This window comes from Hippopotamus amphibius, chromosome 9 (assembly GCF_030028045.1).
Source record: "Hippopotamus amphibius kiboko isolate mHipAmp2 chromosome 9, mHipAmp2.hap2, whole genome shotgun sequence".
Taxonomy (NCBI): domain Eukaryota; kingdom Metazoa; phylum Chordata; class Mammalia; order Artiodactyla; family Hippopotamidae; genus Hippopotamus; species Hippopotamus amphibius.
Genome location: NC_080194.1, coordinates 30,791,804 through 30,798,663, shown reverse-complemented (window position 1 = coordinate 30,798,663; position 6,860 = coordinate 30,791,804). Strand labels below are relative to the sequence as shown.

Genomic DNA, 6,860 nt, shown 5'->3' with positions numbered 1-6,860 from the left:
CCTCACCCTGCATTATACTGGAATTATCTGTTTATGTCTGTCTCGTTATATCCTATGCTGTGTGGAAAATTCTACCTCACCTAATTTTACATGCCAAGTTCAGGAACAAAGATACTTCACCATCTTACATAAGGAACCTGAATATCTGGATTTTGGTACTGGGGGCGGGGCGGGGGGGGGAGTGCGGAGGAGGGGTGTGTCTTGCAACCAAGTCCACACAGATACCAAGGGATGACTGTACTTGGTGCTGTACTCGGAGCTCCTCCAAGGCAGAAGCCATGGAATTCAATGAAAGTGTCCTGAGTTCATAACTTAGGTGGGCCACAAAGTAGGCAGCTCAGTAAGCTTTAGCAGTTTCCAACTGGGTGCAGTACCATGGGTACTTTTGTTCTAAGAGTGTCAGGCACTGAATCAAGCTCTAAATCCTCAAAGAAAAGTCATTCTGAACCATCTTAGATCATCCTTAAAGCACCAACCTGTGACTGTTATTTACCATGCCAGGAGCTTTCATTCATTTTAAATTCTCACAATCCCTTTTTCTTTTTCTTCCTATGGTTTCTAGTTTTTGAATGATAGCTAAATCCTAGTGGGATTGTTTATACTGAGGGTGTCCCATGGAACCTAAGGTTATGGCAATATTATTAGAGTTTTTCTCACAGTCCTTTTATCACTTAAAAAAATTGAGATATACATAAAGTGCGTTGAGTGCGCTAATCTTAAGTGTAACTCTCGGTGAATTTTAACCTGGGCATACACCACCTCAGGAACCACCACCCTGATGGAGAAGGAACTACCACCCAGATGGAGAGACAGAAAACTCCCAGCTCCCACGAGGTTCCCTTGTGCCCTTTCCATTTCCCCTCCTCCCCCCGCGAGATAACCATTATTCTAATTTCTCTCACCATGGATAAGTTTTGTATGGAATTACTCTGGGAGAAGTGTTAAGTGGAAGTATTTGGCCCACAGTCCCGCGGGTCTGGACGAGACGCACGCTCGGCTCCCTCTCCCTAGGGCACCCCGGGGAGGCTCCAGGGGACCACAAAGCCACCGCTCCGCTCTCACCGACCCGAACCAGCCCCGCCAAGAGGCGCGCCAGGCCTCACGTAGACAGTGCAGGAGCACGCCACAATGGCTACCCGCGGTCTCCCGCGCCCGCCTCGCCGCATCCTCCCAACCTTTCCAGCGGGCGCCACTCCCAAGGCGACGCGCAGCCCGGGCGTGGCCCTGGGCGCGACCCGCCGGAACGCGAGCTGCCGGCGGGGGGCGCGCCTGAGCCCGGGATGTGGGACGCGCTCCCATTGGCTGAACTTTCCCCGTGGGCTGGCCGGCCGCAGAGCCCACCTCCCGGCCCTCTCTCCGCCCTCCCATTGGCCATTTGTGTCCCACCCGCGCCCGCTCCCGTCCCCTTCCCGCCCGGATGGAAACGGGGTTGAGGGGGTGGGAGGCAGGAGCCTGGAGGAGGGTGAGCGGTCCTCCTGGTAAGGGGGCGCGAGAGAGCCAATCAGGACAAGACGTGGAAAAGAGGCGCCGCGTCAGCCAGTCACATTCCGAGGTCCGGGTCGGGGCCGGCTGACGCGAGTACCGGCCGCAGCCAATGGGCGTGCCGCTACCCGTCCGCTCTTCAGCAGCCTGTCGGGGGCGGTGGAGTAGCGAGTGAGGGGAGCGCGACGGCGACGGCGGCGGAGCCCTCGCTGGACGGCCAGGAGGAAAGCGAGGCCCGAGCCTCTGCGTCTAGGTGAGAGGCGGGCACGCCGGGCGACAGAGGCGGGCTGCAGGCCCCTCCTCGCCTGGCCCGGGACGCGGCTCTGGGAGCAGGGGAGGCAGGCCTGGCCCAGGCGGGGCGACACCCGCCGCCCCGCCCCCGCCCCCACCCTCGGCTGCCCAGAGCTCGGGGTGCCCGCTTCAGGCGAATGGTCTCTGCGTGGCTTGGCGGAGCCACCGCCCTCTGGAGGGCCTGGGACCGAGAGCGGGGCCGTAGGGAGGGGCCTGGTTTGCAGACGCGGAGCCGGGGGGCGCCGCCTGGGGCGGGGAGGCCGCATAGAGGTGGCGAAGGTGGGGCGGGGTAGCTAACGGAGGAGCAGGTTTTTGCGCTCGAGGGTGGCAGTGAAAGGAGGCCTGTAACGGGAGGATTTCTGGGTCTGTGAACGAAGAAAGTAATGGGAATAGGGTGATGCTCAGAAAAGGGTTCCCGGGAGAAGGTGCAGAGCCGGGGCGTGTGATGGGTCTCTTGGAAGTAGGCATTGCCAGAGACTGGGGGAAATCAGCTGGGAGTGAAGGGAGGACAGGCTTGGGACACGTGGATCTGGAGTAAGAGGCACTCATTAAAGCCGGAAGGTGACTGAGAGGCGAAGGTTTGAGATGAGGTGTGGATGGAGGCAGTTTGGCTAGAAGGCGTTAGGTGGCCAGTTAAGAGAAAGTGTACAAGGAGGGAACCAGCTAGGTTTGTGTTTGATAGCTGAAGAGTGTGGATCTTTTATGAGTAAGTCAGCAAGAATAATTGTCCGTTTTGTCAGATAGTAGTCAGCCAGACAGGTTCATAGGTTCATTCACTGCTCATCGTCGGCTAAACGCTCACACTTGTTGACTCTCGCCGCTGAGGTTGATTGCTCTCGCTCCCCAACTCTCCTCCCACCCCTGTTGACAGTTCATCTCATTGTTTTGCCTCAGCAGCGCAGGAACTCATCTTAGAAGCAATGGCACAACTGTTGTTTGCTTTTGATTGGATGGCAGTGAGGAATTGCTTAATTCTTACATTAAAAAAAGTAGAATGTGTTGGTTTAAAAACAACATCAAAGGATACTTTCAGAAAATCTGCCCTATGGGGGAAGTTTCTCAACTGTCATGTGTAAATATAGCATAAAAATGATGCAGAATCTCTTGCACAAGTAAGAATGAACACAAGTACAGTCCTGTTACTCTATAAGAGTCAAGCATTTTGATGTGGAATTTGATTATGTATCATGCTTGTTGGGAAATTTTTCAGCCTTGGGGAGAGTTTTGTAGCTAACTAGGTTCAAAGTTGTTTTCACTTAGAGGAAAGAAAAACATGGTATCACTGCTGCTACCTTAACTGTTTAAAGCTTTGGAAGTTTTATATGTGGGGTGTGGGCAGAGAGAGGTTGGGGGCAGAGGAAAGGTAGTAGAAAAGAGAATGGTCTATTACTACAAGGGTGAGTCAAAAATTTTATCCGCACTCCAGCTATATTAAAACTTATGTAAATTCTACAGCCGGAGTGCAGATAATTTTCACCCGCGTACATTTCCACTGAATTTAAACAGGAGAAGGTGATACCACCTAGGTATGATTTCTGCTTGAGGATAGGACAAAAGGATTGTGAAGCGTTAAGTACTTCTTTACCAACATAAAATGGTATAGTGTTTAAGGACAAAAACCAAAGAGGGCATTTGTTGTATAGGATGTTTCCTTATTAACCAAACCAACAAAGCATTATAGTAATGGACCGTTCTTTACGATGTAGAAATAGTTTTGTGGAAGTAATTTATTTCTTGGTAATGCTGTTCACTGATCACATTTTACTCTTAGTATAACAGAGTACCTAAGTGCTGAGGTGCTGAGGCAACTTGGAGCATAGAAGTGATCTGAGTAGTGTGCAGTTAATCAGGGAAAATTTCCTGAAAGAGGTGAGTGTTGAGCTATCTTTTGAACCAGCAGTTGGAACATGGGTTATTGCAAGACAAAAGGATGACGTTCTAGTAGTATGGACATGTTATAAGCAACTATGGACAAGAGTGACAAATTAAAAATGGTTTTTAAGGAGGATTGAAGATTTGAATGAAGATTTAAAGGTGCAGAAGTCAACTAAGTCTGTTGTTATAGCTTAGTTGAGAAATGTTGATTTTGTATAGTGGCTAGGAGAGAAAAACTAGAATAGTTGATGATGGATTGGAGGTAGTAGTAAAGAAAAGAGTACAAAAGTTTTTTTTTGATAGTTATGATAAGAGGAATATGGTGAAAGTAAGTTGTTGAGAGGTAGATTTGGTGTTCAACCATATATAATAATAAATATTTTGATTATGTTGATAATAATAGCAGAATTTATTGCGTGTTACTTTGTGCCAGAAACTGTTTTGAGCTTTTCAAGCATCATCTTCCTTTGATTATCCGTACTTTATAGATGAGAGAACTGAGGTTCAGAGAGATTTAATTTAACCAAGGTCACATAGCTAGTAAGTGGCAGATCACGGTTGGCAAAGTCAATAAGTAAATGTGAATTGAGCATCTGCTTCATGCCAGGCACTGTGTTACTGAGTGCTGGAGATTCAAAGTTCACATGCAAATTCAAGATCAGGCCTGAAGAAAGAGAAAAAGATTAGTTGGAGAGACTTTTGTAGCCACTAAAGAGTATACTGTTTAGGGAAACTTAGGATAGAGTTTTAAGAAAGAGGAAGTGATCAGCAGTAAAATATGTAACTAAGAGACTCGGAGGAACAAAGGTTGAGAAGAAACCATTGAGTTAAGTAAGGAAAAACGTAGTTTGAGTTTAGTCTCAAGAAAGCCAAAGTAAAGGTATTAACGTACAGGCTGGTAGTTAATTGTGTTTAGTGACAAGTGCTCTATACAAATTTAAAGTTTGGTATTATTACAATTATGTCAGATTCATAGGAAAGATGTTGGTATGTCCCTTTGTAATATTTTAATTATTGGCTGGTAAGATTATGGGTAGTTTAAAAATGCTGGTACTTTTTGTATTTGTCCAAGTTTAAAAAAATGAGTGTTGTTATTTTCATAATTAGTGGGGAAAAATTATTCAACTAAAGTGAACTAATAGTGAGGGAACATGTGTCTAGTCTGCACTGTGTTTAGGGTAGGAGAGAAGATGATCTTATTTCAGTGTCCACTGCAGACTACTTTGGTAGGCACAATCCCATTTTGGCAATGACTTGTTATTGTTGGAAACAACCTGAAACTGTTCATTTGCTTAATCTGAGGGATCAGGTTACTAAAAAGCACCCTAAATCATGGAGATATGTTCTTGGCTTTTTCTGAATATTGTTCAGTGAATGAATTTAAGGTTAAAAAAAACAAACCAGTCTTACATTGAGTCACTTTAACCGTGTCTTTTTGGCCTTATACCCTTCCCTCCTCCCACATGTAGGTTTGTAGTTCCTCTCTTTAGTGGGTTTGTAATGGGCTTAGAGTCTAAACTCAGTAAGGCAACATGAAAGTGCTGAGTTTACATATAACAAATTTAACTTAAACACTTAAAATTCATCATTGTTTTCTCTTCCCAATTTGAAGAAGAGATAAATTTCAAGAAAATAAGCTTTTCTTATCAAATAATTATTCCAAAGCAAATTAGTATTTGCCCTAGGGTTAGTACAGATTTATTCCAATCTTGTAAGTCAAGAATGGGACATAGTTTGTAGTTTAATTTCATTTGGTCCATAGAAATTGAGGGAGGAAACTTAATATTTCATCTAGGTGCTGTACTATGTTCCTTAAATAAATTATGACATTTAATTCTCATGCAGTTCTCTGAGGTCAATATCTCTTTTTATGAAGAGAATGAGATTCAGAGAAGTTAGTAATTTTCCAAAGGCTGGAGAGCTAAATGGCAGAGCTGAGATTCAGATTTTGCTTTCTCTGACTCCAAAGCTCATGTATGTGAGGTGTATGGCAAGAAGCACTTGTTTATTAATACATACAACTGACAAAAATGCCACATAGCCTTAGGTATTTAGTAACTATTCATTACCTTAGAAGATGGGACTCTTGCTCTGTGTGTTTGTGCCTGTGACACAGGATCTTAAATGATAGTGATTTTTGTGTCTTATAGGGTATATTATATTTTATTGCTTTAGAGGTGTATATTTTCACATTTTAGTGTTTTTTGAAATGAAGATTTTACAGTGTCTTTATTTAAAAAACAAAGTTTATGAAATGGATACTATGTCTTAAAGTCAAATGTGTCTCAGAATTAAGGAAGTGTGGTATGTGCATATAGCATTCATGTATAACTGTCTTAGCAGTTTGTTTGCATTTTCTCCCCAGCCTCCTCTTTACTTAGCCTATTACTTTTTTTTTAGTATGATAGAATACAGAATTGAAGTGTATATTAATAATAAAATAGTCATTCTCTTTAGGTAGTGAATATTATTGTGTAGAAGAAAAATTTTTTTATGTAGAAAATTCACATTGCACTGTGAATCAGCAGATCTGAATTTTAATTTTGGTTTTGTTAGCAACCTGATGTGTGACTTGAGACAAGTCACACATCAAGTTGCTCACTTCCCCTCTCTGAGCTTTAGTTTCCCCATGTGTAGAATGAGTGAGGAGGGGAACTTTTAGACCTGTCTAGCTTGAAGAAATTGTATGCCTTCTTTCTAATTAAAAATGTGGGTGCCTTAGAGCCCTTTCTTAAACAACTGTATTTGTTGCTTTTTACTATTTTTTTTCTTTCTCTTCATCTCCCTATCTTGCCTCCCTGCCCTTTTTTCTGTGGATCCTTGAGGGTATTGTCAGATTCTTAATTTATTAGAGAGTATGAATTACTTTTTCTATCCTCCATTTATCAAGGCAGGATATCTGAGAAAGTAGGTAACCGGTAAATAGTTAATGAATGAATGAATATGTTTTCTCTGGGTTAATAAAAGAATTGTTTAAATAAAATACCATCAAAGAGTTGTTGAAGATTCATTGAAGGGTAGTACTGCTCCTTTTCACGTAAAGAATGAAATGTGTTTAGCAAAGTAAGTATCTGCCCTCTACTGGGCAGATGTACAAAGAAGAAAGCTCCTGGACCTGTCTTTAAGAAGCTCTCTGTTCCAATAGGCGATGCAGATGTCTTTAAACTTTGTGTTTTGGAAAATTGCAAACGTAAAAATACAATAATATGCAT

At 43.7% G+C, this 6,860-nt stretch overlaps 1 protein-coding gene across 8 annotated transcripts in view; it reads left to right on the top strand.

Moving 5' to 3' along the window:
- The first annotated feature begins 1,477 nt into the window (after nt 1-1,477).
- FAR1 (fatty acyl-CoA reductase 1) overlaps nt 1,478-6,860 on the top strand; it is a 74,023-nt gene continuing 68,640 nt past the window's right edge. For 5 of the 8 annotated variants that reach the window (XR_009047447.1, XM_057695163.1, XM_057695162.1 and 2 more), the window contains exon 1: nt 1,631-1,735. The gene's annotated coding sequence lies outside the window, so the exon portion shown is untranslated. Of the gene's footprint in view, nt 1,736-3,544; nt 3,643-6,860 lie in introns of all 8 variants that reach the window. The other 3 variants (XM_057695164.1, XM_057695166.1, XM_057695167.1) reach the window with 3 other exon arrangements.